The sequence below is a fragment of the Lissotriton helveticus genome, chromosome 4_1, assembly GCF_964261635.1.
Source record: "Lissotriton helveticus chromosome 4_1, aLisHel1.1, whole genome shotgun sequence".
In the NCBI taxonomy this organism is placed as follows: Eukaryota; Metazoa; Chordata; class Amphibia; order Caudata; family Salamandridae; genus Lissotriton; species Lissotriton helveticus.
The window spans coordinates 661,614,057-661,620,804 of NC_136063.1; the positions used below are offsets into that span (position 1 = coordinate 661,614,057).

General features: G+C 45.7%; 1 long non-coding RNA gene across 1 annotated transcript; it reads right to left on the reverse strand.

The window, feature by feature from the left end:
• Positions 1-456: 456 nt before the first annotated feature.
• Positions 457-6,353, reverse strand: LOC144827285 (uncharacterized). Its single transcript, XR_013610116.1, has 2 exons — positions 4,009-6,353; positions 457-598 (listed from the first exon to the last, which is right to left on the reverse strand). It is a non-coding gene; the product is annotated as an uncharacterized LOC144827285 (long non-coding RNA).
• Positions 6,354-6,748: the final 395 nt, after the last annotated feature.

Sequence of the window (6,748 nt, forward strand, 5' to 3'; positions counted from 1 at the left end):
CTACAATAACTTTTATTTCACATTCATAGCTTGTGCAATGAACCAAGTTCACCTGTGTCACTTGTGGGTGGGAAAGCAAATCTTGTAAAACTTCGCCAGAGCTGTAGTTTACGCTACAGATTCTATTCCTCCTTTACATGCTATGAAAGACAGACTCTTAGTGAATGATTAAAACACAACATAGTTTATTTCTAGATAGAGTGAAGAAAATCATGCTGCATTCTTCAAATCAGTGGTCCAAAAAGGTGGGGAAGCCAATCTCTGCTCAAGACGTTGATGGGGAACGGTATTGAGTATGGCAATTATTATTATTATTATTGCAATTTATACAGCACACGGCTACCTCCAACAGAAGTGTCCCGACGCTAACAGCGGGTGCAACCGGCGAGGACTCAAAGACTGGGTGTCATATATCGCAATGTGCAGGGACCCGAAAAAGACTTATACAGCTTGTAATAGGTGTAGTATTCCTTTATTTCAAGAATAACAGTGTGCCAAAACAGTCTCTTGATGGCTTTTCTCTTCTGGTCTTTGTCTCCTTCTCTCCGGGTCTTCTATGGCAGTCCCTTGGCCGACGTCTTCCTGGCCAACAACCTCCCTTGGAGAGAAGAAAGGCTCAGGTAAGTGTTTCTGGATTTTTCTTAGCAGTTACTATGTAGGGAAGGGATTGGGGAACCAACAATGCCAAAATTAAAGAAAAGAAAACTAGCCAAGCAAAAGTGATGAGGGCGGGAGCAGTGAAAATAGTCAATTAAGAAGGTGCAATCACAAACAAAAAGGTACGGGTGCGCTTTCATAAACACCTTATTTCCAGTTTGCGTCCTTCCCCTCATCCTCATTGTCCCTCCCGGCCTCTATCTGTCTCTCCCCGCAAAGTAACTCCGTAGGCACCCATGCACCTGTGAGAGCCACGACCCTCCGGGCCGTGGCAGGATTCTTCCGCTCAGCTCTGGGGCAGCTAGATTCCTTTGTCTGCTTTACCCGGTAAAACACCCGCTATCCTCTTGCCCGTTCCAAAGCACCAAATAAAGAGCCTTGGTATATGGCTCGACAGTTCCCTCTGATTCAACTATCAAGCTACTAAGCTCTCTGCTACCTGCTTTGGCCTGATGAGGATGTTAAGGAAGATCCTCTCCTTACTTCCCTTCTTGGCCCGAAGGATTATGGTACAAGCTATCATCCTGTCCTGTCTGGATTATGGAAACACATTGTATCTGGGACTCCCCGCAGGCCACCATCCAGAAACTGCAGGTAATCCAGAACTGCGCTGCCCGCCTACTTCTTGAGATTCCATGGAGACAATCGGCAAGACCTGCTCTGAGGAAGCTTCACTGGCTGCCAATTCAGTCCCGAGTTCGTTTCAAGGCCATGTGCCTGGCCCACGGTTCTATTTGCAAAACTGGACCTGCCATCACTCACTCTCTTGTTACTGCCTACCAACCATCTAGGAATCTACGTTCCGGCATGGCCCTCCTCGCAACTATGAGGAAGGTCCATAGATCGAGATGGGACGGCCGCTCCTTCTCTTGGAACGCTTCTATGCTCTGGAACACACTGTCTTCCGCTCTTCGCAGGAAATCCAACCTCCAGATCTTTCGCCGACTTCTCAAAACTCATCTTTTTATGGACCCCTACTAACCAGTCTCACTCTGCCCCTGCTCTGTCCATCCACAGCGCTACGAGGCCTCAGGGTAGTAATGCGCTTTACAAAACTCCTTCATTCATTCTCCGCGGGGAACTTCAATGGCACGGAAAACACCACTCTTCCTTCTCTGCGCATCGGCGTTTTTTTCTCCGCCCCCTGTGCTCTCTCTCTTGTCCTACTTCTTCCGGTGATAGTGCCCCCACGTGACCTCCTATGTGTGTTGCAACCAAGCCAGCATTAAAGGACGCCCAGTCATCATTCTCGTCTTCCGTGCCGATTGAAGGCACGTCAGCCACCGCATTCCAAACGACCCGGGCTGTAAGTAAAGGCGAGGGGAGATATAGACGGAATGCAGACTTTATCTTTCGTTTCTGGCATTCTCTCGCTAGTGACTTCCTGACACGCCCCCAATCCCAGTTTTTTCTGTTCGGGGAAACATGGATTACGTGAAAGGAAGTCAGCATTTCCATTTTCCGTTCCTTTCCGATGTCGTATGTCAAAGGAATAGGGCTGTAGGGACAAGAACCACCGCAGAATATGTGGGTTGTTGCCTTTATTGCGACTGATCCACAACAGGGGAGCATGATCTGTGTACAGGGTAAAGTGGGTTCCTTCTAAGTGATAACTCAACGTATCTATCGCCCATTTGATGGTCAGACATTCCTTTTCAATTGTGGAGTATTTCTTTTCTCTTGGTAATAGCTTGCGACTAATGAACAGCACAGGGCGTTCTATATTGTCCTCGGTATACTGGGAAAGGACAGCCCCTAGGCCCACTTCTGAAGCATCAGGCTGTAATAAGAAAGGCTTCCTGAAATTAGGCTAAACGAGGAAAGGACTGCTAGTCATGCCTCTTTGAGAGCATAAAATGCCCTTCTAGCGGTTTGGGGGGGGGGTGTACCAGTTCCTTACTTCTTTCTTTAGCATGTCGGTCAAGGGTGTTGCTGTTTCGAAATAGTTAGGTATAAACTGATGGTAGTAGCCTATTAAAGCCCAAAAAAATTCGAACTCCCTTATTGGTAGAAGGGAAAGGAATATCCAGAATTGCCTTTTTCTGTTGGGGTGCAATGACCCCATCCCCTAGGAGGTATTCCAAGTACTTCCCTTTAGTGAAGACCACCTTGGAATTGTTGTGTAGACGTGCCATTTTGAGCAGTGGGAAACATGTTGTTCCCAGTTAGGACTGAATATGATGATGTCATCAATGTATGCTTATCAAAAGGCCTGGTGTAGATGGAGTACCTTATTCACGAGACGTTGGAAAGTTGCGGGGGCCACTTGTAACCCGAAAGGCAACACCTTGAACTCATAAGCCAGTGGGGGTACTAAAGGTTATTTTTTCCTGGTCTTCCTGTCTCAACGGAACCTGAAAGTATCCCATCGTGAGGTCGAGTGTGGTTATATATTGAGCCTCACCTAGTTTTTCAATTAGTTCATCAACTCTGGGTAAGGGATAGGAGTTGAATTTTGATATGGCATTGACCGCTCTGAAGTCTATGCAGAAATGGATGGAGCCATCTGGTTTTGGGACTATGATGATAGGAGAAGACCAGTTACTATGAGATGGCTTTATAAAACCTAACTTTAACATGTTCTCTATCTCGGTAGTAACATCGTCTCTCCTGGCTGCTGGAATTCTATAAGGACTTTGCTTCACTATTTTCCCCAGAAGGGTAAGATGGCATGCTCGACCAGGGATGTTCTACCAGGAAGTGTCATGGGTTCATATGCTGCTGTAATCTAATTTCAGTAAAGACATCTTGATTACAGTAACTGCATATTACAATGCTGTAGAATCCATTGTAGAATATTTTATCTTGTATGTATAACATTATTGTGCCTTATTACATTGCTAATGTAGAACAACTGCTTCGCTTTGGTCCCTTGTCGTTAGCAATGCTTGTTGACTTGAGAAACTCTGGCATTGTATTTTCCCTGGCGTCACCTCACGTGAAATCACAGTTAAAACGGTTGCGGAACTCCATGTGAAGCAGAAGCATACACCCATGGCAAGCCTATAAAAACCCTGATTAGACACGCGGCGACGCTTCGCGTCTTGCTTAACACCTTCAATGCTACAGGAGATTTTCCTCCTGTGCTGCATTCCCAGATTTACCATTGTTCATGACAAGGTCAGCTCGTCATAAGCACAGCTCCAGTGGTACTGCATGACGAGCTGACCTTGTCATTAGCATAGAAGAGGTTAAGCATCACCGCAAGTGTTCCTGCTGGGTTTCCCGAGTCCCCGCCGTTTTGTGGTTTCCCGATTCCCGCCTCGCGGGTTCCCTCGGATTCCTGATCCTGCCACTCTATCCTTTCTCTCTGCTCCTGTTTGGCTGCTCCAGCGCCCGGTCTCCACTTACCTGCATCCCGACTTCGTCTTCAGATCCTCGGACACATCCCGGCAGCTTCTCTTCTTCCCGAGCTCCAGTTCCGGCCAGAATTGTCCCTCGAAGGCTTCCGGTTCCTAAAACCAAGTAGGAGAGTTAGGTTGCTTAGTAACCGATACACAATCCTCCTCGGACGAGATATTTGTAAACAATCATTGGTCAAGACAATCTGAATTCTTAAACAAGCATTGGCTAAGACCGTTTAGATTCATAAAGCATTGGAGAAGCCATTTGGAAAAAGAAGACATCGGCGCATTAGAGAACATTGAGTTCAAGACAAGTTTATTGAAATAAGGAATCAGTGAATTATTTAACTAATCAGCAAGCATTGATAAGACAATTCAGTGCCTAGTGAGAAAACCTTGTATTTGTGTTAAACTGAGCATCTGGAGTTGTAAAAATAAAAAAGAAGACAAAACATGTTAAGAATTTACATGTGTAAATGCAATAGGACATAGGACTCCATTTGTGAGTGTTAGATATTCTTTGTTGTTTTTTTCTTTTTGTATCATTCCAGAACCCTTTTAAGGATGTCCACATGCAGTTGTAAGGTAGGACAATTAAGTTTGGATGTGTTAATATAACTCACAGCTAACTCACTAACCAGCTAATCCCTTCACATGTAAGACTTTCTTGGTTACTCATTCTTGTATTTTATGTCACTTAAAGGCAAGCCAAGTCAAAGAGTTGACTGAACAAAAGCCGCCTGACAATTGTAGAAGTGTTGGTATGGGCTTAATAGCAATGCGGTATGTAGTGCTGAATTAGGAGGGATATGTACTTGGTCTTGTTATGGTATATTCATGTTCATCAGGTACTAATGCTTATTTAGAAACGGTGTTTTAAGATTGACCGAAGTATCGCAAAAAGCCCAGAACACTTCATTCAGAGAAACTTAATCTGGAAACCTCAAGAAGAGATCCAGTGTTTTGTCTTGTTTCTCTCTCCACTTCCCCTTTCCTTTGGGGATTAATCAGTTTTGTCAAGCGCTATCAACCTTGCTAACTGGTTAGCCCATGAAGGAGTTGGGAGTTGGCATCATCAAGAAGGAAACAACAGGAACCTCGTGAGTGAACGCGCAACAGGAAGATGAGAGAAAATGGAAGAAAAGGTATCTAAGAGTGGAGGAGGGCCTCTTTCTGATTGTGGGTCAGGTTTTCATTTATGCTTATCTGGTTCAAGGAGGAGGGGAAAGACTTAGTCCCTGTAAAGGCCACTTGGACAGTTTTGGAAAGGGGTCCCAACCACTTCTTTAAAAGGTTTATGTGATAGATTTGGTTTTTTTTTGGTGACAACCGTAACCGTAGGTCGTGAGGCCTATTTTGTCAACAACCTCATTGGGTTCTTTCCACTCTGTCTGTTTATGGGGTATGGAAGACGGTAGGTGCACTAGAGCCCAATCATGAATGTTAAGCTGTCTCCATTTCTTCCCTTTGTTATAGTATGTTTGTTGCTTTCTTTGGGCTTGTTCTAGATTTGCAGAAGCAAAGTCTCGTAGTTTCTGTAGACGTGATCTTAATGCCTGAGTATACTCAAGAAGGTTTTGGGTTTCCTCCTGTGTCTCCTGCTCCCATGCCTCCCTCGTCATCTCCAGTAGTGCTCTGGACTGTCTTCCATAAAGAAGTTCAAATGTGGAGCAGCCCAGACTGCTCTGGGCTGCTCCCCATACGGACCACCATACGGACTACGGATGACAAAGAGAGTGAGGGGCAAAAGCATGTCCCACTACTTCCCTTCGGTAGACAGCATTTTTTTAACGGTAAGCTTTAGGGTAGCGCTATATCGCTCACATAATCCCTCTGTTTTATTTGTCTTTATTTTTTCAAATGTAAAGACTTACAATGCAATTGTGGCAATTTTTTTTAGCCTAGTGGCATGTTTACAGGCTGCATATGTGTGTATATATATATGCATATTATCTATCTCTCTCTCTCTCTATATATATATATATATATATATATATAGGTCTTTATGTATATATAAATTTATGTATATATATATGTAGATATATGCATATTATTGGCTATTGCTCCAGGGTTCCCCACACGTGGGCGGAACTATTCTTTGCTTATGACTTTGATGAGTATTCCCTGGAAGAGAACATCTATATTCGCCCCAGCGTAATCACCCTTCCCATCCTTAAGGGTTGTGATTTTAGCCCTAGAGGAGGGGTCAAGTTCATGTCAATCATTTTCCTGCAGGGTGCTCAGAGCTTGGTACCTATTTGCAACAGGCAAAGCGTAGCAGGGTTGGGTTTCTATGTCTGGGAGCATGCATAGGTTACCAGTCCCACCCTCAGCATATTGAGACGGCCTTATTTAAACAATAGAACTTCCTTATCGACGGTCTCCCCCGCCGCCGCTGCACCCTGCCATCTGTGCGCAGCCGCCGTGGGGGGAGACCACAACCCCCAGCGCTCCCCGCGGCTGACCCCGCCCACAAGGATTCCGCGCCAGCCGGCGCAATAAAAGGAGGTCAGAGCTGATGAGGAGCGGGCAAATTTAAACAATAGAACTTCCTTATCGACGGACCCAGCTTTTTCTTACCTGGGACCCTTCTTGTGACTGGTGCCTCTGTGGTGGTGTTTTTGTGGAGCGACAGGGCTGCGAGGGACGCGTGGAAACACTCGGTGGGTGTTTGCTGGTCTCCCCCGCCGCCGCTGCACCCTGCCATCTGTGCGCGGCCGCCGAGGGGGGAGACCACAACCCCCAGC